The sequence below is a fragment of the Castor canadensis genome, chromosome 1, assembly GCF_047511655.1.
Source record: "Castor canadensis chromosome 1, mCasCan1.hap1v2, whole genome shotgun sequence".
NCBI lineage: Eukaryota > Metazoa > Chordata > Mammalia > Rodentia > Castoridae > Castor > Castor canadensis.
In genome coordinates this window covers 126,340,037-126,363,549 of record NC_133386.1, presented here as the reverse complement: position 1 = coordinate 126,363,549, position 23,513 = coordinate 126,340,037, and the positions used below count along the sequence as shown (strand labels likewise).

Below are 23,513 nucleotides of genomic sequence, written 5' to 3'. Positions count from 1 at the left end.
GTTGTCCATGGTGTAAGAATAAGAATAAGTCCTACCCAGTTAAACACAGAAATTAAACTAAGTTAAAGTGCAGAATTTACCACTGAAGTTCGGGGTACAGAGTGTGATATTTATAAGAATGGCACCAACCTAACAATCTCTGTCCTTCCCCTTTGTCAAGGTTATTGGCAGCAGTCCTTCCAGGGTCATACTAATTGTAATTAAACAGCCCTATCATTTTCAATATGGCTTTTTCATAATCCTTATAAAGGTGTTATTATTTCATTTACTTATTTATTTGTTTGTTTGTTTGTTTTGGTGGTATTGGGGTCCAAACTCAGGGACTCACACTTTTTCAGCAATGCTTTACCACTTAAGCAACACATACAGTCCTTTTTTACTTTAGTTATTTTTTAAGACAGGGTCTTGAGTCTCTAGTTTTCGCCCAAGGCTGGCCTCTGAAGGTGATCGTCCTACGTATATCTTCATGTACTTGGAATTACAGAAGTGTTCCAACATGCCTAGATTGTTGGTTGAGATGGTGGTCTTGCTAACTTATTGCCTGGGTTTTCCTTAAACCTCTATCCTCCTGATCACTGCTGTCTTCATGGCTGAAATTACAGGTGTGTGCCACCATTCATAACCTATTTAAGAAAACTATTTACTGAATTATAATTTATGTAGTACAAAATTCATTCATTATAAAGATTAAAAATGATAACTTTTATAACGTTATGGACTTGTGCAACCTGAGCCAAAATCTAGTTTTAAAACATTTCCTACTCCTCAAACACTTTGTTCGTATCCTTTTGCAAAAAATCCATATTTCTACTTCTAGCCCTAGGCATCTACTGCCTTGTTTCAGGTCTCTAAATTTACCCTGGATAGACATTTCATATAATGAGGCTTATACAAAATGTAGGGATTTTGTGCCTGACTTCCTCCTCTTATCACAAGGTTTTCAGGTTCAGCTACGTTGTTGCTTGTATTAATAATCTATTCCTTCATTTTGTGAATGGTAATCCATTGTATCTATATGCTACATTTTGTTTATCCATTAACCAATTGATGGTCATTTAGATTACTTTTGGTTTGGAAATATTACAAATAATGTTCTTACAGATATTTAAATGCTGCTGCTAGTCTGGGAACATGCTTTCATTTATCTCAGGCAGATTGTATGAGTACAATTACTGAGTCATTTGATGAACTGATTCCCAAGTGACTGAATCATTTTACATCCTCTGCTTTTATTTCAAGTTTAGATGCTAATCCTTGGGATGGAGCTGAGAGAATCATCCAAGTGTTAGTTACTGTACTCTATTTTTGGTCACCTTCCCCTCAATTCCTTCTGTTAAGAGATGCAGTTTAGAATTACCCCATCTGTCTTCCAAATGATCCTGAGATATCAGAATGGATGCTCTTTAAGTTCCATAGAAGTTTTGGTAAAATGTGCCTAGCGTAATTAAATATGTTCACAATAATTTGTAGAAAACCCTTCAATAGCAAATTATCTACCTATGGTATGTACAGTGATAAAGAAGACAGGAATAGTCCCTGAAACTATCAATTTTTAAGTCTAGTATGAGAAAGAAGCATTAAACAATCTACCATGTAAACAAATCAGGCTATATTATAATTCAAATTATGTATCATATCATTATAACTGGGATAAATACTTTCAAAATTATAATGGGAGAGTTAATCTAGTCTTGTAGATCAAGGTGTGGAGTAGAGGATGGTTGAATATAGCTTCTGCTAACAAGAAAGATAGTTATACAAAAGTGATCATTAAAGTAGGTTCACAAAGAATTCAAGGATACAAAATTAATATTTATAATACATTAAGTAAGGAAAGGCATTATTTTAAATTGTATGAGTTTCATGATTATAGTATAATATGTATAATTCTGATAAAATACTTAGATTACTATTAAAATAGATGAACCAAGATATAATGTGACTATTTCTAGTGGCTGGTTACTTTTTATAATAACTTCATACCTGTATTTGCAGCTACTTTGGAGGCTGAGATTAGAAGAATCACTGTTCAAGTCTAGCCTGGGTAAAAAGATAACAAGACCCCATCTCAATGGATAGCTGGCACAGTGATACATGCCTGTCATCTCAGCTAAAATAAAAAATCTAAAACAGGAGAATGACAGTTCAGGCCAGGCCCAGGTAAAAAGCAACACCCTATCACTAAAATAACCAGATCAGAAAGGGCTGGAGGCATGGCTGAAGCAATAGAGTACTTACCTAGCAAGTATGAAGCCCTAAAGTCAAACCACAATGCCAACCTCCCCTCAAAAAAAAAAAAACTTCAGATTTAAAAGCACAAAATTCAAAGCAAAAGCACCCTGTAGAAAGAGAATTAGATTTACTTTGAGAAGAAGGGTGATATTTTTCAACTACATGTTTTAATTCATAGATCTTGCACTGTGAAGCCCTGAGTTCAAACCCCAGTCCCACCAAAAAAAAAAAGCATAGTCCTTCACTTAGAAAGCAAATTAATAAGCAAGCAATCATCTTGTGTTAAAACCTACCTTAAGTAATCCCAATGCAATATTTGTGAGCATTGTATATGTATATACATATAAAAATCATTCCTATTAAAACATGATACTTAATGGTTACCATCAGTGTGCTTGAAATATACCTTCAATCAATTCATTCATCTGGCCGTCAACACATATGAATTAAGAATACCTTAAAAATACCATCTTATTTTGAAGACTAAAACTCTATTTCTCAGAAATAAAGTTGAAGCAAATTGATCAGAAATCAATTTGCCCAGCAACTGCTCAATGTTTGTTTACACATGTTACTTCATTAATTTTTCACGAAGTTTCTGAGAGTTATGTTATATACTGATTTACTAAATAACATCAAAAAGAAACATAGAAAAGTGACTAATTAGTTCAAACATGTAAACTAACAGTGTCAGGATGGAGTTTAGGCCTTTAAAAGCCCTAATTGCTAAAATTTGTAAGGTGTTTCTTCCTTCTATCTACATATACTTTAAAATAAATATACTATAAACTCATTATATATGTATAAGGAAGCCAAATGACATTCTGATTTCCCCATAACCACCATTATAAAATAATGAATTCTACTTCATAGAAGAATAGTAATGTTGCTGATGTCTAAGCACACACTTACCACACTTACCGCACCTGTTCCGTATGTAGCACCTGATAGCAAAACTAGGTTAATGCTGGTTATGACTTTCAATAGGACATTCTTTAATAGTGACTGTGACTTAGAGTTTGGAGTAGTAATGTCAGGGAGACAAGAGAAGTATTCTCAAAAATAAAATGTTAGAAGTGATGAGTGGTTTTTATAAGATAAATATTATTTATGCTGAATGAATAGAAACATTTCCTCCTTTCACATTTATTTGGCACTTGCTATGTGAAAGATAACTATGATAGGCTCTGGGTACATGGAGATAGATAAGATGTGGAATTAGCTTACTTTTGGAAAAGTGTCTTAGGTGAAGAGAAATAGATAATGCAATAATGTGCACTATGGAAGTAGCAAGGAGATATCAGTTTACTTAATTCATAAAAGTGTAATTAAAGAATGCTTCCACGAGGTAATGGTGCACGTTAAATAGCTAAGCCATTTGCTCATAGGAAAGAGATCATGGACTTAGGAGAAAACGTGTACAACTCCACATTATTGGAGCATAGGTGCTCGTGAGAAAGCAGTTGTATATAAACTTGACTGACAACACAACCCAGGTCACAAAGGAAATGGTAAACTTCAAAGAACTCAGGCTTCTTTCTGAATACTCTGGAATATCAGTGAGAACTTTTGAGTAAAAGGATCAATTGATCCAATTTATATTATGGAAATTTCACTCTCAGTCCATGGCCAATTTAGTTCTGTATACTGAAAACTCTAAGAAGACTACATTTTTTCACAAACATTATTCCTATTACCTTCTCCAACACTGCTTAGACCCATGTCATCTTTAAAAAAAATATAGGCACATTATCTTTCTGAGTTAGTCCTGGAACTCTGTTTAGCAGAAGTATATGGGTGTGTAATAAGGGTGTGTATGAGAATAAATGCTCGTATTCTGGAGTCAAGCAGCCATGTGGGCAGGCTCCACTCGTCAGACAGAGGTCCTCGAGCAGCAGCACACAAAGGCCTGAGGAGAAGCACTGTGATTTCATCCTCTGTAAGCAGAGTAAACGTTTTATAACGAGCTTTCATGGGGTAAATCAATCAATTAGTGCTACTTCCCCTCATTTGCCTTGCAGTGGACACAAATTTAACTAGAGAAGAATAAAAGGAGAAAGAACAAAGAATATCTTACTTAAATCATGGATTTTTTAAAAAATTACATAACCCAATAAAGATATCCAGTTCTAAAAGAACATTTCACATTTTCCTTTACATTTCTATGTAAGACATATTAACATATGTTAACTCCCTTAAGAGATGAAATATGTTAGATCACCTACTTAAGAATTGGAACAATACAAATCCCTTATTAAGGAGGAAATAAAAGTATGTTTATACAATCTGGAGCTATGAAATAAAAGATATTATTTTCCTGAAGTATAGTACATATTCAGTTTTTGTTACATATAAGTTTTAAAGCATGAAACAAGCACCTATTACATTTTAGTGTATATTTATCCAGTTTGAGTTATGCCGTTATCTCTGTGGGACTACGTTGAAGTCTACAGTTACTTAGTCTCCTACATTCTCACCTTTGACCTGTATTGAGGATATCATAGACAATAAGAACCAGATGTCCAGATAGTTCAGAAAAGCTATCATTATTATGACCCAACAGAGAAAGTGTTATTCTCACCCTGTTTTACAGATGAAAATCCAGAGGTTCCAAGTGATTAAATAATTTGCCCAGGTCTCAGCCAAATACACTGGGAAAGATCATGTGTTTTCATTGGTCTGTCTGTCTGAAAAAGTTCCATGATCCCCATTAGCCAGCTCAGACTTTATGTTGCATCAGTAGTTTTTCTTCCCGGCTTCATTAAATCCTGTATACTTTCCTTTTCTTGTTCTATCTAAGAAAATGTAGAGCTAGTTTCTTGCCTTCTACAACAAATGTACATATGCTAACAGAGTTGTCCCAGCTTTTCTGAGTCATTTCTGTGCATTTGTAGTGTTTAGTTTTTGTCATTGTTGTTTTGTATTCACAGGGTCTTGCTCTGCTGGCAATATTTGCCTTGAACTCATGATCCTCAAACCTCAGGTAGGTGGGTTTACAGGTATGTGTTAGCCCACCTAGCTTACCATTTTTTGTTTGTTTGTTTCTTTTTCTTTTTCTCTTTTTTTTTTTTTTTTTTTTTTGCCAAGAGGATGGACCTAGTGTATTGAAAGACAAATAGGAAAATACTTTTCCTAACATATTTCCATCTCTATTTCAAATCATCTTTCTTTTTGGCATGACACACTAATAATTTTACCTTTATTGGTATTCATGTGCTGCTTTTCTTGACTGAAGATTTTAAAGCCCAGTTTTCAGATAAATAAAATCTTAAAAACAAAACAAAACTGACTCCTAGTCTGACTTTCCTGCTGCTAGGCTACACCTACCTGTCAACAGTGAGTTTATGCTTTAACTGGACTTGAGTATCCTTGGAGGCAAACACATACTTAACATGCTAAATATTGACTATTCTCAATTAGAAACTAATTAACTTCAGCAGCTCATGACCATCACTAAGAGAGAAGTGTTGGTAAGAAGAAAGGGTAATGAAGATCAATTTGGAAGAATACTAATGAAATGTATTATAAAGCAACAAAAGAATAAGAAAATTATCTAAGCAAACATTTGTAAAACCTAGTGATTAAGGACTTGGAATAGCCTTCTTTAATTGTGATATTTATAAATGAGGAAGTGCATATTCTGATCAAATGGAATTGCAAACAAACTCATTTGTCAATGACAATTGCTCACTAATTGTTTTTATTTGAATGTGTATTTCCATCTACATCGTGTTCTTCAGAACATACTTACATTAAAATTGATTTAGTGGAAGAGAACACTGTAGTAGGTAGTGGATCAGAATAATATTTTGAACCCTTATTGGTACTAACTTTCTGTTTAAATGTGGATGGCCATTACCTTTCCCAAGCGAGGGCAGTGACATAGAGAAGTGGCTCCTAAAATATGGTCCCCAGACCATTATAATTGTTATCGTAGCTTGAGAATCTATTAAAATACAAATTAGTGAGTTGTATTCAAATCTGAGTGGGGTAAAGCAATCTGTATTTGCTATATTTGATGCACTATATCTGATATACTCTAAAACTTAGCAACCACTTAACTGAATTATCTGTAAATGGTTTTTTTTAACATCAATTCTCTCAGATTCTATAAGTTATTTTTCAGGTTAACTCAAGTCATCATCATCTACCAAGGTATTTTTCCATAACTTATGTAGCTCACAAAAGATATAACTAGGACTGGATATGTGGGAAAGAACCAGGAACTGGATATTAAGAAATCGGATAGATTATGGAAATCTACTAAAACTTTATACTTAAGCTGATATGGATCAGGAGGCATAAAACAAGAGAGAGATAATCCTATAAAATATTTAAGTGATAAACTTTAAGGTACATTTATCAAAATAAAAAAAAATCCAAAATTTTAAGATATTGATATATAAGAACTGGCAATAATTCTAGCATTTATTCCAAATATCTCATTTGGTTGATGAGAAATCTGACACATAGATAAGAGAATTAACTAATTTCAAGAAAAAAAAGAAAATTAAAACATAATGATGCTCTTACATGATGGTGAATCAATTGCATGGTAGATAATTTGAAAATACTTGTTGAATTATATTAAATGGATGTGTAAAGTGGAGGTAAGACAAATTAGTTTCTATATGAGGAGAACTCTGGGAACTTCAGTGAGAAATTTTGATCTAACTTTAAAACATTCATGCAAGAATCCATTTACTATGTCACTGTCCAGAGATATTTTTGGACATTCTAGGATTAACTTTCAACTTAAAATTATTTGGAAATGAATCATGTTGGATATATTCCATTATATCTTGATTTCTCATTATACCATGAATGAGAATGTCAGCTCCAGATCTCTGTTCACAGTTGAATCTCATATAATCTTAGCTACAGCTGACAGCACATCTTATCTCCTGTCTGAAAACAATGCAAAACAAAACAAAGCTATATAAAACCCCAGTTTCCCAATGATTAATGAGGCATTTCTCTACGAAGTGCTACTGAATTTCTCACACAAACGTTATTGAAAAAGATGATGCAATTAGCCTGCCTCACTTTGTTATGGTGATAAAACAGACTTAAAAATAAATCATCTTTTAATGTTTAATCATTGTACTTAACAGCATGGATGCTGTATGAGCTGAATGATTTAATGAAGTCAAGGAATCTCTTCTAGTGTACGTCAATTTCCTTTTAATTCATAAAACATGCACGTTGTATTTACTCTGTTTACTTAATGCTCCACACCCTGAAAATCTAAATACAGATAAGACAATATCTAATTCTCAAATATTTAATAGTCCAAAAAATCAGGAAAACAATCTGATCATCTTAATCAGTCCATTTTAATGACCAAATCCATGATAAACTAATTCAGAATTTCATTTTTTTATTGTGGTCCTGGGTGGGGGTACATTGTGGCATTTATATAAGTTCTTATAATATATCATACTTAAATTCACCCCCTCTACCATTCTCCTTCATCTCCTCATCCCTTCATTCTTGGAATAGTTTCAACAGATATCATCTTTCCATTTATGCTCATTTAGAGAAAACTTTTGAGATAAATATTACTTATGTTTTGTAAAATAAAACAGGAAACCAGAAAGATTTAGTAACCTTTCAGTCACACTTCAAATCAATGAAGGAGCTACAGTTCATAGGCAGGTTAAATTCTGAGAGAAAAATTTTTCAACTCAGAATATGTTGCTTTTCAGAAAAAACTAGAAATGATGAAAAATAGTATGATGAAAAGAGAAAGAATAAGAGAGAAATAGAGAAGAGAATGTAGGTATGAAATAATACATTTTCTTCATGTATTCACATTCATTTATATTCATCCTTTAAATATTCATTACACAAACAAGTTATCTAGTCAACTTAATAACCTAACAAACGTATAAACCTAGACCTTACAGAATTTCTAAGAAACAAAATTTTTTTTCTTTTTTCCTTTCTTTTTTTTTATTGTTTTATTATTCATATGCACATACAAGGCTTGGGTCATTTCTCCCCCCTGCCCCCACCCCCTCCCTTCCCACCCACTCTGCCCCTCCCTCTCCCCACCCTTTGATACCCAGCAGAAACTATTTTGCCCTTATCTCTAATTTTGTTGTAGAGAGAGTATAAGCAATAATAGGAAGGAACAAGGGTTTTTGCTGGTTGAGATAAGAATAGCTATACAGGGAGTTGACTCACATTGATTTCCTGTGCGTGGGTGTTACCTTCTAGGTTAATTCTTTTTGATCTAACCTTTTCTCTAGTTCCTGGTCCCCTTCTCCTATTGGCCTCTGTTGTTTTTAAGGTATCTGCTTTAGTTTCTCTGTGTTAAGGGCAACAAATGCTAGCTAATTTTTTAGGTGTCTTACCTATCCTCACCCCTCCCTTGTGTGCTCTCGCTTTTATTATGTGCTCAAAGTCCAATCCCCTTGTTGTGTTTGCCCTTGATCTAATGTCCACATATGAGGGAGAACATACGATTTTTGGTCTTTTGGGCCAGGCTAACCTCACTCAGAATGATGTTCTCCAATTCCATCCATTTACTAGCAAATGATAACATTTCGTTCTTCTTCATGGCTGCATAAAATTCCGTTGTGTATAGATACCACATTTTCTTAATCCATTCGTCATTGGTGGGGCATCTTGGCTGTTTCCATAACTTGGCTATTGTGAATAGTGCTGCAATAAACATGGGTTTGCAGGTGCCTCTGGAGTAACCTGTGTCACAGTCTTTTGGGTATATCCCCAAGAGTGGTATTGCTGGATCAAATGGTAGATCAATATTTAGCTTTTTAAGTAGCCTCCAAATTTTTTTCCAGCGTGGTTGTACTAGTTTACATTCCCACCAACAGTGTAAGAGGGTTCCTTTTTCCCCACATCCTCGCTAACACCTGTTGTTCGTGGTGTTGCTAATGATGGCTATTCTAACAGGGGTGAGGTGGAATCTTAGTGTGGTTTTAATTTGCATTTCCTTTATTGCTAGAGATGGTGAGCATTTTTTCATGTGTTTTTTGGCCATTTGAATTTCTTCTGAGAAAGTTCTGTTTAGTTCACTTGCCCATTTCTTTATTGGTTCATTAGTTTTAGGAGAATTTAGTTTTTTAAGTTCCCTATATATTCTGGTTATCAGTCCTTTGTCTGATGTGTAGCTGGCAAATATTTTCTCCCACTCTGTGGGTGTTCTCTTCAGTTTAGAGACCATTTCTTTTGATGAACAGAAGCTTTTTAGTTTTATGAGGTCCCATTAATCTATGCCATCTCTTAGTTGCTGTGCTGCTGGGGTTTCGTTGAGAAAGTTCTTACCTATACCTACTAACTCCAAAGTATTTCCTACTCTTTCTGTATCAACTTTAGAGCTTGTTAAGAAACAAAAATTTTTAGCCAATCTAGAAAAGCAAAAAGAGGAATTCTTTATTGTCCTCTATTACTTTTTCAGCCTCACCTTCTCATCTGGATTTTCTAAGACATGTTACATTTCTGTTTTATACCATGATTTTAATTTAATTATTATTTTAAAAACTCGGCCACTGAGAACAGGATAACCATAGAAAATAATGTGGGACTGGCTTATTTCTCTGGTTACACCCCACAAAAAAAGTATCACATATTTTTTCTTATATGTGTAAAAACAGGAGGGCATAAAAAGAAGGACATGGAAGTAAAAGAAAGGCTGCCAGTGATGTGGAAGGGAGGGGAGGGAGGACAAGGGATAAGAAAGTGTAATGAAGTGTAAATATGATCAAAGTACATTATATGCATGTATGGAAATATCATAATGAAACACTTTACTTTGTAAAATTAATATATGCTAATACAAAACAAAGCGTATGTGTCACTATCCACAGAACCTGGATAAAGATGAAATGTTACAATCTGAATAAAGTTGTAGTGTTATTAGTGCAACTTAATATTGAGAAAAGATGGAATAATTTATCACTTGCACAGATTGCTCTGGGTAACCATAATGATGAATTTTGCTACGTATCCTTGGAGGAGGCTTATTTTTTCTTAGTTTCAAAATTATTCTTCCCTTGATTTCCCTTTCCCTATAGGAAATCCCTTGATGCATACACAGAGAATCACAACTTTATCCATAGAAATGAGTAAGGAATGATAATGTTTTGCTCCTTCCAATAAGAAATAATCCAATTATTCTAAGTGAGAGGAGGTTGATGTTGTCATCATCTCTTACTTATATGAGACACCTTTGGCACGATGATCATTCCTGGTTTAAAAGTTCACTAAAGACTTCTTAGCATGGGATAGAAATTTTTTGACACTTGACTATTGTCCACTTTTTGCAATATCATATCTTTGTCCTCTGTATTTTCCCTGAATTCATCCACTATCTAGTTTCAAATGGGATAAAAGGAGATGGGAAAACATTTCACTCTCATATTTCATGTCTCTACAAATGCTATACTGATCCCAGGGTTTGGGATTCCTTTTACAATCCTTATGACCTTATGGGTTTCTCCTTCAGATATAGTCAGTAGTTACAACCATTGTGAAACCTTCTTTGGTAGATTAAGCACTGATGGAAATGGTGTCTTGAATTTATTGTTTTATTATAGCACCTACCACATACTTTTCCTCAGTATTTTGTTTCCTGACCCAGCTCCTGAGCTCAGAGGCCATATTTTCTCTATAGTCCTAACATGCCATGCAGAGTTGCAAAACACATGCCAAAATGCTATGCTCTATAGAAAGAAAGATTTATATGAAACATAATCAGTGATAAGGAACTTGATTGATATCACTCAGTTGATGCATAAAAGCATGGTTTGAACCAGGCAGCTGAATTTAAATACTATACTCAGCTTCTTAAATGCTCTAGAAAAGTCTCTGGCAGTAGTTTAGTCATATACTTTCTCTCTGGGGCACTTTTTATATTATGAGCTTTATTTTAGTAACTAGCAAGTAATTTGCTAGAGATAAATCAAAGGACGAAGGGAGTTTATATTCTGATTCTAAAAAATTACTAATTATTTAAGCTGTGATCTTCTCACTAGGATTTTGTGACTAACTTTTCAGAACCTCAATTTTCTTATCTCTGGAAGGGAAAATAAACATAGATGTCATCTCATTGGCTGTTTTGAAGATGATAATAAATATAAAGTGTTAATTGCAGAATCTGCTACATAATATTCCTCCTTAAACAACTGAACACACAACACAACACACACAGCCACATGCCATGATGATTTCTGTCAGTAAACAAAGACCTTTGGGATCTGCAGGTAGATGGTTCCAAGGAGACTGCCACTGAAGAGGAAAACCCACTCATGCTCAGGATGCATAGAGTTTCACTACTGCACTGCAGTTGCTTGATTCTTTTTCCCATAATGCTGCCTAATTTCCACTAAAGTCATGCCATCTTTCAACAAAGCTAAGCTTTTCATTCTTAAATTAAGCACATTAACTTTTACTTTGCTTATGACAGGTTTTGCTTTTTGGGAGGCAGATTTTCACAAAATTAAGGCAACACTCAGCAAATGACTGACGCAATGATTTAAATACCAATGACAATAATGCATGATTGACTGAGAGCTTCTCTGCATCAACCAAGCAGCATAATATGCACCTGGGAATTTAAAATTTTTATATTTGAAATTGCTTTTGACATTTTTATTTATTACTATTTTTAACCAAACCTGGTTTACTCTTTTGCAAAATTTCCTGATCAGGAATTCAAATGACAACCATGATGACAGAGAAGGGAAGTGATGCAGTGAACTGGAAATAAAGAAATGGAAAGTGAGACATCGCACACTTTATTCTCGTTTTAAGAAAAAGCAGTAACTTGAGTATTTAGAATGTGCAAGATGTTCAGTCGTATCAGTTACTCGTAGTTGCTAACCTTCATATGTCACATCAGATCAGCACTTCACATCTTGTGCCTCAGAGTGATGTGTGAACACTTTATTCTGACCATCTATAATACCTCTGAATTCTGACCCTCATCTCAATTCCCTGTACCCCTGCGGAGAGATAATTCAAGTCCTGAGTGCCTGAGTTATAACCTTATGTTCATTTCCTAAGAGCATCCATTTTATTGCATCTTTTCCTCTACAAAAGTTTAGCCAAGTAAGAGACTGAAATTATGCACAACCTAGAGACATGAAAATGAAAAGAAGCAAAAGATGTTGCTCTTGCTATGCTTGTATGAAATTGGCCTGGTGCTGGAAACTTACAGAATCTTTTCTGTCGTTTCTTTTTTTTCCCTTGAATTAAAACTTCTAATTTAGGTTTTATTAGAGGACTAGGGTAAATAAATATGTCTGAGGCCACCAATATAAAGATATTGGTGGTCTTTCAACATTCCCTAAGGAGTGTAAACTAAATTTAACAACCGTATTTGTACAGTTTATGAAAAAAAATTTAAGTTTGTAGTTTTCTATGTTGTTTTAACTTGTATTTCTAAGAGGAAAACATTAATTCTAAGAGATATATTTAAAGAAAAATATTTGATTTTACACATTCATATAATATTAAATCTTGAAATTTATGTAATAGTTACTCAAACTCCCTTGATACTTTCCTAGCTCATACTCTGGGCCTTTTCTCCCTACAGCAAACTGAAAATACGATTGAAAGTAAATCAAATATTCATCAGCCTAGAAAGAACTCCTTACTTGTCCCTAGGGAACATCCACAGGGAGAAATACAGCATTTTTCTTTTTTTAGGAAACAACCCAGTATACCAGTATCGACCATAACATTCATTTGTTATATGTTATCTTTATCTTTCTAGAATCCTATAATTCATAACTTTAGTGTTCCTAGTTTGCTTTTTTAAAAAAATAAATCAAAGTACCAGCAAACTCTCACTCAGATGATCTTTTCATTACAAAAACCTCCCAAAACATTACTTTTACCTACTGGCAACTTGCTGTGATTTTTATTCCTTTGTGGATGAAAATAATTTCACTTTTCAATGCTTGTTGTTTTTCCTTTTTCCCAGATCAATTCTGATTATGGCTCTTCTTCAATACTTTCTAAAATGCAAAATGTCAGGGACAAATAAGAATCAAGTTTGGAACTTACCATTCTAGCAGTGATATATAGAATAAAAATTTGTTAACCAGACTTACTAATTATATCAAGGCTTTCAAAAGTTATTTATTCTGTGACCTTGGTTGAATGTCTGGTCAAATATTTGATGAACGTAGAATAGATGACATAAGTCCAATTTTACTGTACTGATACAGATTTTAGAGCAAAAAAAAAGAAAACAAATAAAATTATCTACATATTTTTCCATCAAGGCTATGTCCCAGATTGAGCTAGCAACTCTAAAACTTCTAAAAATACCTGTTAAAAGCTAATTTCATCATGCTTGTGATAAAAAAAAAATAATGTGGAAAAAATACGGTCACTATCTTGGGCCAATGATATAAATTTTAATTAAAAACAGAGGCAAACAAATTGTAGAACAAATTTTTACTTCCAAGAACAAAAGAGATTAACTCATACTGTAAATGGCAACATAATTAATTCTAGATGAGCCAAATTGACACCAATGAGGTAAGAACATAGTTACAGGACAAATACTGGAGCTAATGGTGTTTTTTGGTTAAGTGTGATGGAAGTGCTGCTCTTGGTAATTATTTTTTAAAATATTAGGGAATAGAAAACTTTCCTGAATACTGACGATGAAGAAAAGAAAACCTGAACGTTTATTACCCCTTACAAATTCTAGAATAGATTAATATGCATGGAGTTTGTAAAGATGTCACATAAAAAAGTAGTATTAGAAGCCTACATAAGCTTATAAGAACAACATGATTTTCTTCCAAATTGGATCCCTTCATTAAATACCTATTGAGAGATAACAACTTCAAAAAAGTTGGACAAACTCTTAAATGAGGAAGATCCTTACCAATTGTATGAAAGTAAATAGAATAAGGGATGCACAGCTAGCAGGATATGCATTTTCATCACTGATGATAATTGAGGTGAATTATTGGAACATTATCAAACCACAGGGAGACTTTCTGGGAGAATGTTGGATTTTTTCCTATTCAAAGCCATAGATGCAAATGCAGGCAACATAGGAAACTGGATTATTAAATTCATCAATGACACAAAACTGAGTTGCTATGCTAATTGCGTGTGAATCCTTACATTTCAAAAACCCTCAGTAGATATGGTAGACTATTCTGACACATATTTAATTTGAAAAGAATGTGCCTACTATGCAGAAGGCCCAGTGGAACACAGGAAGGTCTATCTCATCCTCTGCCATGCTTGTGAATGAAATTATAAGAATCACTTCCTAAAAATACTCGTTTTTGTGCACTATCCCAGAAACTTCAACTCAGAATAATCTTCATGGTATATTATTGGGAAGATGTTATCAAGAGGAAAAAAGCTCATCAATAATTTCATCATTGCAAAGATTTTGGTAAAACTGATCTACACAAAAGAGCCTTAACCTCAAAAAATGTGTTATATTCCTCATTACTACCTGAGATAAGACCTACCTCACAAATGTCTGTCAAAGCTTTTTGTAAAGAGCAAATGACTATATGCATAAAAAGGTAATTAGTAATAACATGGTCAATATAATTGATTTTATTTGGTTCTAAGTTAATAAAGCAGAACTTAGATAATGTTTTTCATTTTGTTTTTTCTTGGTAGTACTGGGGTTTGAACTTAGGGCTTTTGATCTCAAGGCAGTCACCCTACCCTTTGAGCCATGCCTCTAACCGTTTTTACTCTGGCTATTTTGGAAATAAAGGCACACTTTTTGCTCAGACCAGCTTGTACGGTGATTCTCATAGTTTACATTTCCTGCTTTAGCTGGGATGATAGGCACTATACCACCACACTCAGCATTTTTCTATTGAGTTGGAGTCTCAAAACTTTTTGCCCAGGCTGACTTCATACCACCACAGATCCTCAGGATCTCAGCCTCTCAAATAGCTAACATCACAGATTTGCGATACCAGTGGCACCAGGCTTGATAATGGGTTTCAATTTTTGAAAAATGTTTTGTTCCTCAGAAATTTTAACAAAGGCAAAATTGTTATCATTGTTTAAATCTCTTTTTATACCCATGTCTTTGTAGAGGTAGATAGTAGTTAATGTGTCTTCTTAGCCAGGTGCCATTTTTAGTGGGCATATAATATATAAGGCAGTTTTCCGTTTTTTCAGTAGTTTTCCTTGTTTACCTAAAGCAGTGGTTGGAGAATGGAATAAGTTGCTAAGCAGAAACAAAAAGTAAGGGCTGTCCAAGACATTTGAAACACATCAGTCATAATTTACTACAAATGTGAAATCTCTGGAAAGCATAAGAAAATCTGGCCAAGGTGTTCAGCCAAAACCGAAAGAGATTCCTGTGTCTGTGTATTTCTGTGTTCCACATGACATTCTCTTAGCATTTTAAGATGAGCAAAAACAAATCATAGTGATGGGAATAAGGTACTATGGCATTTCCTGTTTCTCCTAGCTGATCAATTTTCTTTGTTCCACAAAACCTGAGGTATACTTCTGTTACCTTACATCTATTCCTTGAATCTGTGACAATATTAAGTTTACCTCTGGACAGGTAGGCATGCTTGAACCTACAGGGAAAGCTGTTAATACAAAATCCCATCAAAGTTCTTATTGGGATTTGTCAGCCAAATTTTATATTCAGTTACTATAGTGCAAAGTCTCTAGAATGTGAGGCAGCATTGGGAACATTATTTTCCCTTTTGTATTGTAAATACTATTCTTTTAGTGTTGCTACATTTTAGGAGAACATAAGAGCTTCAAAAAACTTTGCTAATACTGAAAGATAGTTAATAATAGCAATTTAAAATAAATGAGTCACTGTGAGGAGCATATAATGGATTGTAAAATAGTTTAAATTAAAGCCTAAAATTAAAGAAATTGACCAGGTTTAAGAAGATATTATGATAAAGTGGCCTAATTTAATTTTGCTGCTACAAGATATAAGATTTTATCTTATATAAAGAAAAATCTTTCTGAGTTGCTTGAATTGGCACCATTTATTTAGAATGATTAGCCATCATTAGCTGAGTATACAATAACACAATTAATAATCACTTTAAGAATGCTTTATTTTAGGCTGGAGTTATGGTTCAAGCAGTAGAATGCATACCTAACAAACATTAAGCCTAGTTCAAACCCCAGTGCTGCTAAAAATAAATGCTTTATTTTGTATTCCTTAGAAAGCAAAGTATAACACATTTTAAAGTTAATGCTTCTAATTAAATAATAATCATAATAATACATATTATAAACTGAAATGTATAAATATACTCATAGGTTGGCATTAGTAGAAAACTAGCATAGAAACAAGGAGAGTTACACCTGTTCATTCACAGATTCAACTGACAAGTGGATAGATAGTAAGTTTTCCTCAAAGCTAGGAATAAGCTGAGGAGTATGCTTTTCTGAAAATTAGACAGGCTGCCCCTGAAGGCATGTGCTTAAAGGTAGCAACAATGAAATGTCTCAGTCTCTGAATCCAAAAATATCCTGTGCCCTGCACTGGCTGAACCTGGTGTGATTTATGCAGAGCATCTGTAAAATATTCCAGTTCATCAAAAGTGTAATTTACATAAATTTTAAGGACATTGTGGGAAATAATTACCTGAATGCATCACAATTCAGAGAGTGAATGTTGATTTGGGATTTTTAAGTCTCAAATGGGAAGCAGGAAGGTTAAATAATTATGTGGGATTGTTAGGTAATAAAAGAAAAGAACAAGGAGGGAGGGAAAAGAAGAAAGAGAGAGATTGAGATTTGCCATGTTTCATATTCTAAACTCATGTGAAAAAATGATCCTTGATTCCTTTCTTCCCCTATTTTTATATTCTACTGTATCAGTGAATAATTGTTGTTTTACTGGCCATCAACTTGAATACATTAAAATGATTACAGATCTGTACACATGTAGTAAACATAACCAATCAAATTCTATCCTTCAACTGCAAAGAAAGGGACACTGACTTGTGAAAGTCAAATTAAATTCCAAGTCAGGATTGCATTCCAAGCCCAGTGCAGTGGCTCATATCTATAATCCCAACTACTTTGGAGGCTGAGATAGTGAAGATTGTAATTCAGCTTGAGACCTAGCAAAAAGTTAATGAGATTCATTTCAATTAATGAGCTTGACATGGTGATAGGTGCCTATGATCCCAGCTATGCAGGACACAAAGTCGAGGATCATGTCTGAGAACAACCCCACACAAAACTGTGAGACTCTACCTGAAAAATAACTAATGCAAAATAGGACTGGAGCTCAAGTGATAGAGTGCCTGCCAAGCAAACATGAAGCCCTGAGTTCAAACCCCAAATCACCCTCCAAAAAAGAGTGTATTCCCAACCACTGGTGTACATAAATAAAATCTCAATTAAAAATTTATAGACATTTTGAAAACATCTAACATTTAGAGTTAACTTTCTCAATGTTTGAATATTCAAGATTATGACAATTTTAATATGTTCTTTATCTTTCCTCAATTACATGGGAGTTGGCACTTGATGAATAAAACAGTTTTATTGTTCCTGAGTCTACTCTAAGAACATCAAATGGAACAAGATATTTAAGCTTCTTTGCATCATTTAGGTCTCAAATGAAACAATACATGACAACTTCCACATATTAAATCAGAAATGATTAATTTCTATTTGCATTCATATTTCAAACTTCAGATCACTTACCTAGAAAGAAAATAACTTCAAGACAGCAACATTCTTCTAATGTTTTTTTAAAAAAGAATGTGCCAAGTTACTAGCTTACAACAGCTGATTGCTCAAACAAATGACTACTGTTGAAGAACCAAATGGATGGGATGGAGCCACCTGGAGAGAGAGCTAATTCAAGACCTCAAGAGCAAATCTGCACACATGGTTCTAAGCAATATGTTCTTGAAATAGCATCATTGTTCAATAATGAACAAAAGAGTTAACCAAATTACCTGACAGTTGACTTCATAAATTTGGGAGGTTTTTTGTTCCAAGTAAAATGCAAATGAAATCAATCCTTTTTTAATGTGCTCTTCCTTACCTGTACCCAATTCTTCTAAATTGGAAATAATCACCTGGAATAATCATATTCTTTATTCACACAGCACCTTCACTTGTTGCATGCATTTAGAGAATTCCAGTTCTCTAAAGCATGACCTCAACAGCACCACTTCCAAAGAGAGGTTTCCATCCATGAGACTTGCCTCCTCTATAATACCACCAATGCCTGCAGTGCAGATAGTTATACCGAAAAGAAGTAAGGAAAACAAGACAAGAGCTACTGAAACCCTGGTGATTGATTAACTAGATTAGAGTCCTAAGAAAACACTAGGAAACATACCTCAGATCTGTAATTGCTGTAGAATAAAGGCATACATGCATATATGAATAGTTTTATACTCCTCATATGGATAGATGGATATAGATATACAAATGTTTCTGAAAGTATGGAAATGCAGATATATTAAACTCAGTTTGCAAACAAGTTATTCAAAATACAATAAAAATACTCTGGAAAATATATAGTTTCATTGTTTTCTGTAGGAAGCATTTTATTGATTATGTTAGGATGATATGATAATGTCATAATGATATGAAAATGTGTATAAAATATTATCATTAAACACATGGAAAACAACATAAACTTTTTCAAAATGAGTACATATCAGTAACAAAAGTTAGAGGTGGAATAGAGCATATAAATTAAAAAATGAGACATGATGTGAAAAACTTTTATTTGTAATTAAACAATGCATTTGAAAAGCAGAAAATACCAGTAAATGTTGCTATCATAAAACTAAATACCTCTTTACAATATAACAAAAAATTAGCCATGTGAATAGAAGTATAAACAATTTTTTTTAAAAAAGGAAATTAGCAATGTCCTTTCTGTCCATCAACTTGGAAGGCTCAATTCGGGATATAAATTACTCTCCTTCACCACTAGGTGGCTCACTTTCTATGCCTATGCCTGAATGAGATGCCACTGTGACCCCAGATATTAGAAGCAGTCATGTTCCCATTAGCGAGTACAGAAAGAGGAAAATCCTTTCGGAGAAAATCTGAAGTCTTGAACAAGGTAACAGCTGAGCTGGAACTAAGACTTTCTTATCATAACTGTCCTTACAGAGTTAGAATACTTTTAAAAATTGGGTTTAGAAAAGAGACACTTAAAAAGCCAAATGGAAACCTGTCTAATAACATGCTCTGTCCAATCCAGACAAATTCTAATTCTTTGTAAATGTATTCACAATGTGTAACACATACGCTGGGGGAAAACAGAGTCAGAGACAGAAAAGAAAGCAACACCTTAAAAATAAAATGAGAGTACTAAATCATATCTGATTTTGATTGAATTGGAATAAGAATGGGAGAAAATTAAAGAACTAGGGAAACAAAAATAAGCCAGCAAAGTTAGAAAGTTTAACATGAGGAGGAAGTTTACTGTCCTGGGGTGCAAGATGATTCTTAGTAATCATTGCCTCTACCAAACTGCATTTTAGTATAGAGAATATAATAGTACAGTAGCCATAGAAGCTTGTAACACCAACCAATGTATTGCTATAAAAAGCATTACTATATGGGTCCTAATTCTTTTCAATATTGAAAGTGTAGAGCATTTTCTTCTCTTCATTCTAACTTACAGCTGTCACTCAGTGCAGCCCTGAAGGGTGCATACAATATGCCATTGTTAGAGCTGGTGTATAATCTAAGGCAATTTGGGGAAAATCAGCTTGTGAGTATAACTACATGGTTTTCTTAGTATTCAGCACCTGTTTGCATTTCATGACAGCTTTTTAGTTTTTCTTATATTTTTCCTTCCCTTTCTTTTGCTTGGTCAACATAGGTCTACAAAGTCAAAATGCATATGTAGAAACATGGGCTGCATCATCTGCCATACCCCACTGATCAGAGAGAATTAAATGTTGTCCAGAACATTTCTTCAACTCAATTCATAGCATTCACTCTTGCCTTTATGGAGAAGTAGAGGGAGAAGAAGATGAACAAGGAAGAGGAAGAAAAGGGGGAGGATCTCCCCACCACACACACCACCGCCAAAAACTAATGTACTAAGCCACCCAGGAAAGGCTATCAGAGGTAAGGGGAGCCATTGGGGTAACAGAGAAGTCTTCACCTCTGGCTCTAAACAAAATGAAATTGATTCCATCTTAGCAAAGATACCTGTGAATGGCAATCCATCCCTAATGTGCAAACCACTGACTCATTCTTTAACCTGCCTCACAAATCTACATTAGACCCAAGGGTGAGTAACTCAGACCTTGCAAGAAATTCTAACAGCCTACCTGTAAGTGGATTGTGAGGTAGCTGGCACGTTAGGAAAGCTAGCGGTACAACTGAATTAAATTACCTTTCACCTCTGCAGAAGGCCTAGCTAAAATCCAGTCTTGGATCCTTTAGTTTTCTGGCTGAGTTAGAAATCTTTGTCAAAAGAAAAACAAAAAGAGGCCAGGCATGGTGGCCTGTAATCATAGCACTCAGGAGGCTAAGGCAGAAGGATTGTAGGTTTGAAGCCAGCCTGGGTTACATAATGAGAGCCTGTCTCATCAATAAATAAGTGAAAGTAAGAAAGAAAAATAGAAAAAAAAAAGGGGTGTCATTTCTCTCTCCCCAGGATTTCATTCCAAATGCACAGCATCCACTCAACATGAAGTTGCTTGGGTTTACTATGATCAATATCACTACCTTGGACTCAGTCTTCAGCCACCAAAGCACCATAAAGAGAGTAATATGAGTAGGATGAGTAGGCTTACCCCACATTTAAGGGCAGATCAGTGTCTGAAGAAACAAAATGTAAAATTGTGCTCTCCTGGTATGTTATTGTATAGAAAATTGTACAATCTATCTAGCCAAATTACTTTATGTATATCCAGTGTAGAAATCACAAATATTATGGAACCCAAAGGGAGTGCCAGAAAATAAATGTGAAATATTTGTTATGGACAGTAAGTCTCCATTGAGTGCTGAAGAGGTATCAGTTGCATTAACCATTAATGACAGATGAAGAAGAAAACTCTGCTTTCTTTCTAATCTTCTAATGAGGCAGCATATGGATATCTTTGCACATGTAGTTCCTTGGCTTAATTGGTAGGTTCCCTATAGTTATCAGAGAAGGTATCTGATCTCAGGTGATGCCTTGACTTTAAAACATAAATTTAGATCTACCTAAAGTCACGTGCTGGAATCTCATGGGGACTCAGGTCATCCACATCAACACAGATGCCATATCATGGCTTGGAAGCATTTCTTATAAAAGTAATGCAAAGAGAAACTATTAAAAGTGAAGTACACACAAAGTGATTCTCATAAAACCAGTCACCAAACCCTGTGTTCTCTAGTTAATTTTACACTTATGACAGCTCCATCGAAATGTCTTCTCTGCACTCGATGGTAATTCAGAGTGTACCCCTGAGCTTGACTTAAATATAGGATTTATATCTTGTAAACATTTTATCATCATTGTGACTCAATTGGCTAAACTTATGAGATATTTAGCCAATTTCTCATAAAACTTCTTGTGAAATGATGCCTATGAAACAAATAAAATGAATATTATGTGTTGGACATATTTAAAGTTGTTGAGTTTTTTCCTTTACCCATTTTCTTTTACTCAGAACTTCTAAGAAAACATAACTGTTGAGGAAAGTCAGGGGCTATAACAGTGCAGATTAGCCTCACTGGGGTAAAGAGACACAGATTTTTTAAATTGTAGCTTTATTTGGAGAAAAATAAAAAGGTAAGAAATCTTTAAATGCAATCTTAGAATTCAGCTCATTTTGGCAGAAAAATAAATGCCCTCAATTCTTTACCATGTCAAGTAATCAGTTTAGTTAATCCCACCCAACAGACTGACTTACATCAACCAAAAACTTCCTTTCTTTAAATCCACATCATCCCGATCTATATAAGAGCTCAAAAAGATGAAAAGATATTTGATTCCTGGCTCTCTCTGACAAATACAGCAATTTGCATGAATATTAAACTTCTGTGATTCAGCAACTTTCACTTCTGCTTTTATCACTGAACGTTAAATGCTGAAGAGTGTGAATCTGTAAGCTCCCACCAGTTGTCTTTTATTTTAGAAGATTGATGTATGTTTTCTCAGCAAGAGAGAATATTTAAAGGTCTTTAAATTACGCATGCAGAGTTGCATAACAATTGCCAAGTAACTCAAAGGTTAGACTTGCACACTTATGCTAAATGTGAAGTTCTCTATGAATCACAGAATGAGGCTGAGTCTCCTGTGTGTCATTTGTAAGAGTGGGAAGAGAAGTGGAGTTACCATCTGCACCAAAACTTTAATCAGAAAAAACAGGACCGTACTCTCAAGCCCTTAGTGGAAAAGACTTTCTCAAGTAAATCTATGATTAAGAAGGTTTCCACATACTTAAAGAAACTGCAAGCGCTTACCTGTAAATGGATTGAAAGGCAGCTGGCAAGGTAGGAAAGAGAGCAACTAGGAAGAGGTCTTACCTTCAGCACTGAGCAGCCTCCTCCCCAGGCTGACTGGCTTTTGGAAAAGGATGCCCTCTTGCCAGGGCTGGGGAAGCAGCTGGAAAGACGCGACTGTCTGCCATTAGCTGCTGTGACAACTGCGTGTTACCGGGAGCCTAGGAAACTAGACTTCTGAGCTCCTTCAACAAATCAGGCAGTGGCCGCTGGTACCTTGTCAGCCCAGGAAGCTAGGACTGCAGTTACTGATACCGCCTCACTTGAGGGGAAAGCGCTGGTGAGTACGTGTGTGTGTGTGTGTGTGTGTGTGTGTGTGTGTGTGTGTGTGTGCACTAACTGCCGCCTTCAGGCTGAGCCGATGTGTTCTGCATACTCAAAACGCTCTTGCAGGGAGAAGGCTGCTTCACAAAAGGACCCCAGCCTCTTGGCAGAGGATTCATGGTCCACTGACCTTGCTGCTGGGGATTCTGGCTGAACAGTTTGCCCATCAATCGCTTCAGCAATCGATCAAATGAAGGAGATTGGATCAGCCTTAGAGACCAGTGCTTCCCCATATACACCAAAAATTCAAAAAAAAAAAAAAAAAAGGAAAAATCTCTATTCAACATTTGACATCTAGAATTGATCTTTCCCTTTAATTGCCTGTGTCTGAGTACAAAGTCTAATTGATGATCCCCTAAGTTAAAACTTTTCAGGATGTTTTCCTAGGCAGTGTAAGACCTTAATCTAGAAGCCAATTGAAAACATTTATTCCACAGACATCTTTAGATGCAGATTTGGACTTATAGCAACTGTGTTATGATGATTTAAATTAATAAACTACTTTCAAAGCCAAA

At 34.7% G+C, this 23,513-nt stretch overlaps 1 protein-coding gene across 11 annotated transcripts in view; it reads right to left on the bottom strand.

Annotated features, from left to right (window-relative positions):
• The window catches only part of Tenm4 (teneurin transmembrane protein 4), a 2,881,475-nt gene extending 2,858,547 nt beyond the window's left edge, over positions 1-22,928 (bottom strand). For 9 of the 11 annotated variants that reach the window (XM_074081868.1, XM_074081866.1, XM_074081845.1 and 6 more), the window contains exon 1: positions 22,699-22,928. The gene's annotated coding sequence lies outside the window, so the exon portion shown is untranslated. The remainder of the gene's footprint in view (positions 1-22,698) is intronic. The other 2 variants (XM_074081953.1, XM_074081968.1) reach the window with 1 other exon arrangement.
• Between the last annotated feature and the right edge of the window lie 585 nt (positions 22,929-23,513).